Source organism: Physella acuta, unplaced genomic scaffold (genome assembly GCF_028476545.2).
Source record: "Physella acuta isolate Inbredline_101_S28 unplaced genomic scaffold, ASM2847654v3 ptg000206l, whole genome shotgun sequence".
NCBI lineage: Eukaryota > Metazoa > Mollusca > Gastropoda > Physidae > Physella > Physella acuta.
Window position 1 is genome coordinate 620,619 of NW_026731725.1, and position 4,748 is coordinate 625,366.

Here is a 4,748-nt window from a genome sequence, read left to right on the forward strand (position 1 = left end):
AAAAAAACATAAAAATGAACATAAAAGGAGAAACAATTACATAATTATGTTCCCGTTATATTTAGTTACGAACTATTATAAATTATGTAATTTAAAGAATATTAACGTGGTTTTTTTTTTAATTTTTATAACAGTATACAAACCCCGTAAGTATAAATACATGTTTATTTTTTTTTATGCAAAGATAATGCTTAAATATGTTTGATCGATTTCAAAACGTAGAATGATTTTAATTTAAAGATTTAAAAATATAATAATAAAGGAAAATGTAATAATGTTATTGTAACAAATACTACCTAAGAATTGTTATTATTCTCACCTACTAAATTTTACTCAAGTAATACTTAAAATGTTTGTTACAAAGATAACAATAATAAATTACAACTAAACTGTTCTTTTTCCTTTCAGACAAGTCCAATAGAAATTATAAAACGTCCAGGTGGTGAAAAGATTGACATTCAGGGGTACACAACTGCAGAAAACCCAAAGTATAAATATATAAATAAATCATCAATCCATCTGTTAAAATCTTATCAAAATTCAATTAACGAGAGAATAGATTAAGAGATTGACTATAATATTACATTATCATGATAGCGATTTCAAACGTTCTTCATTTTGTTTACAGTTTTATTTTCTAAACTTTGTTTTTTAGCTTTTTTTATTGGTATAAGTTCAAAAACAACTATGGTAGTGGTCGCAATAGATCTAAACATAATTTAAACACAATTTTCATGAAAATTGTCAAATAATGTATATCCTACTGGTAATATTGAAATCTGATGTTTTAAATAAGTCAGTGCAAAAAAAAATAAATAAAAAAAGTAAAGAGGAAAATGGGTTTTGTCTTTTAAGAACGGTTCTCTAACATCAAAATCGTTAATATCCACAACGTTGTTTAACTGCTAGTAACAAGCGACTCAATGAGTTCATTTTATTTTTACAGATTGTGCTCTTATTCAATTGTAAAATATTGACATTTAGCACTTCCTCTACTAGAGTCAGGGTCTTTTAATAAACTTTAGAAAGCCTATAATGAAATAAATTTTGTAGTATGTTACAGTTAGGATTCAATTAACAAGTTTGCTAGCATATCTCATTTTGTTGGTAATGTAGGCCATTAAATTTAGATGTTTCTTGATTTGTTTTTTTTTAAATCAGAAGCCACATTAATAAAAGATATTAAAAATAAATATTGGAAATGCGTATATCATACAAGCGCTTACAATTAAACTCAAAATATACCTATAATTTAATTAACAATACACTAAATGAAAATAAATGAATTTCTATATAAAAATAAGCATAACAATTTCAAAAGAAAATGTAAATTGTGGAGCGAATTGTCTTATTTTGATTTTTACTAACATATTAGTATATATTAGATTGTTATCTAAACTTTATAAATTTTAACTTTATTTTTACTTTCTTGTATACGGAGAATATAGGAAGAATTGTAATTGTCAAAAAAATATAAAAATCGAGATTTTCACAAATCACAAGTATTGCACGGTATCCGTCTATCTTGCCGTCTGTCTGTATGTCACTAACGTGTGTACTTCAGTATCGTTACAGGTTGACACATTGTATGTGTTATATCTGTGTCCATTGTCGATTGCTAGTGGGTTAGTCCCCCGTCTCCGTCCACCACCTGAATTGGGACATGTCGTTATCTGATACGACAGCATCCCCGCCCCACCTAGTGATGTGCAGGCTAGGGGTAGTACCCCGGTCGCCTGTTCTTTGATCTGAGTCCCACCCAACTGATCTGGGATGCAAATTCGGGAAAACACGTAATGAGATACCGTATTGTATTTTAGGTTAAGCCAGGGCATAGACCCCAGGCTGGGTGGTGAGGGCCTAAGACATAGGACAGTTGAACGTTGTCCTTAGAAGCATGTAGATCTATTTGTGTTTTCTTTTATAAAGTGTGGTAGGGCTGGCCCGTAAGGCCGGCCACTATTAATGAACAAGTTGTTTCCTTAGACCATAGTAAGACTACCATATAGAGTGTAGTTTCATTTTCTATCTAATTAAAACCATCTAGCAGCAAACCGACTTATAATAGTATGTATTAGTAAAAAAATGTTGTATTATCTGGTTTCTCTAAAATCGATAAGTGATTTCCGGTGATCGGTTATAGTAATTAACGCTATTTATAATTTGTAAAAAAAACATAACATCAATTGAGCTTGATTCATCTTTCTATAGTCTTTCTTAGGTTGAACAATTCGATATAAAATAACAACCACTTCAACCGGAAAAAAATATTTCAAACTTTTTCAAAAATAGGACAAGTCTTGAAGACAATGTATTATAATATAACATTTTATATAATTTGATAAATTATTAATTTCATAAATATTAAGCAATGTTTTATTTAAAAAGGACTACAGTTCACACATTTTTTTCTTTCATATAATTCGCTATTCTTTTTTCTTTGCGATTCAATTCATTTTTAAAAATGAAACTGTATTATAAAAATTAAAATAAATAAATAAAAGACTAGTCTATAGCCCCGATGGAGAGCGGCGTTGCCTAGAAATAGAGAGTTAGACTGCTAACTCAAATGTATCGAGTTCAAATCCGTGTTTAGGTAAGGAGAGCGTTCCAGTTTCCACCCAGCGCCGAAGCGTACCTAGTTCTCGTTATGGAAACAAAAGTTGAGCAAGCAGAAAAGTAGTAAGCATTAAAATAAAGTTAAATGTATTGATTTATTGGACATTGCACCTACATCAGGTCTTAACCAACGTGTCAAAATAGAAAATAATTGATTCCTTAAAACTGGTCAAAAATGTTGCTTGCAAGTTTAATAAAATGTTATAAATGTCATTATTATCACACACATTTTCATTTTTAATTGATAATATAATTTTTTTCACAGTTTTTCTATAGACATTCGATGCCCACCCGCAGGTACTGGAGAAATTGCCTCTCACCTAAACGTGCAAATGCATTACGACAGCCAAACACGAGGCGCGTCATATACTCGGCGATTTGGTTTTGTTATGTACGGCAAATTTGACTTTCACCAGCAAATTGTTATAGCAATTCAAACAAGTTCAGGTTATACTAAGGTAACTTCTACATTTTCATATTAATATTGCACAATAGATTTTAAACAGTTGGTGTTTATTTAGTATGCGTTTATTATTACGAAAAAAATATGGATAACATTAGTGAATAGTAATATAAATAATTATTATTGAACACATTTAATCCAGGTTGATGCAATCCTGGCAGCAGGTTCGACCGAATTACCAGTCTCTGATTGTTATGACTATTTGGAATTTTACGGAGACCTAAAAGTAGAAAAAATCGTGATGTCATGAGAGGATCAAACAGCACATCAATTGTGTTTTATGTTTTTGAATATTGTGATGTTGTTAAGAAAGCAACACATCAATAAATATTGGGTATTTAATAATGTATTTCACACACATGCATATATACAAACACATTAAACAAACAGTGCATACACATACACACATGCCATGCACATTTACAAAAAAAGTTAAAGTTTTGTTTGTTGTTACGTACAAACACTAATAATTTTTTTTTAAACGTCACTTAAAAACACATTTTCGCACACATACCCTTTTACACATATAAAAAGACAAACATAAATATTTTTAGTTTGGGAAGGGTCTTGAACTTAATGTTTTTGTTAGTTTTATTTATTGTTATCTATTACCACTTAAAAATAAACCGGGAGTGCTCTCCCCTAAACTTTCACTAATTTTCTTACATAACAAAATGGGCGACGGCAATTCGGGATATAGACATGATTTTAAATCCAGTTTTAATTACTTGAACTTTTAAAAATAGAAGAGAATCTCGTGGAATAAAAAGAATTACGCACCACGTGAATGGCAAACAATTTGTGTATAATAGTGCGGAATATCATACATTTTCTTTGTCTTGCGGAATATACTAATGAGAAAACCACCTAAAACACTAATCACAGCAAACCACACTGTTCAATGTTCCATAAAGACGAAAAATATATAACTATATATTATATTATATTACCATGGAAAATATAAAGTAAATAAAGAAATTTAGTTACGAGTAGGCAACTTTAACACACCCGTGTTTAATTTAAACTTAAAATTGCGATCCCATAATCAAGGCATTTGTTTTTAAAATCTTCAATTGTTCTGTTCTTAATATAAATGTATTCAAGAGCCTCAATTCGTGTTACTCTGTGAACATATTTAGCATTAGCTTAAGTAATAATTTGAAAGGTTTTCATCATTGCGTTACCAATTGTATACTCTTAGAGGCTCGAACTTGTTTTCTAAAACTGAGTTATTTAAAGGTAAAAAATGCTTGCGCTTGGATCATATTTATCGGGACGGGGATTTAACGACTGAAAAACACCATGCACGCCATGACGAGTGCTGATAGAAAGCCCCCTATTACACTACCGCAAAACCGCCGCGTTTAATCATCAAATGTCGCGTGTCTTGTCAATATTGTAGGGTGCTCCTTAAAACAAAAGTAGGCGCCTTACTGCTCACAGTATAGTGCAAGGCGCAAAATCAAACCCAGGCAGTGTGTTTGCGGATTCGCCTGATAATGATTAGTTTGTGTCTATACCGCGCCATTTTATAAACATTCTATCGCAGTGTTTAAAATTGAACGTAGGCGACAACTCACTCGGGATAAGCCTAGGGTGCCAAATTCTATATAGTCAACGATTATTGTTGCCCATCGTGTCTTTAGTGTGTAGGTTTAAAAAAAAA

At 31.0% G+C, this 4,748-nt stretch overlaps 1 long non-coding RNA gene across 1 annotated transcript; it reads left to right on the forward strand.

Moving 5' to 3' along the window:
* Window positions 1-399: 399 nt before the first annotated feature.
* On the forward strand, window positions 400-3,660 carry LOC131937304 (uncharacterized). The gene is made up of 3 exons (XR_009386201.1): window positions 400-488; window positions 2,885-3,077; window positions 3,225-3,660. It is a non-coding gene; the product is annotated as an uncharacterized LOC131937304 (long non-coding RNA).
* Window positions 3,661-4,748: the final 1,088 nt, after the last annotated feature.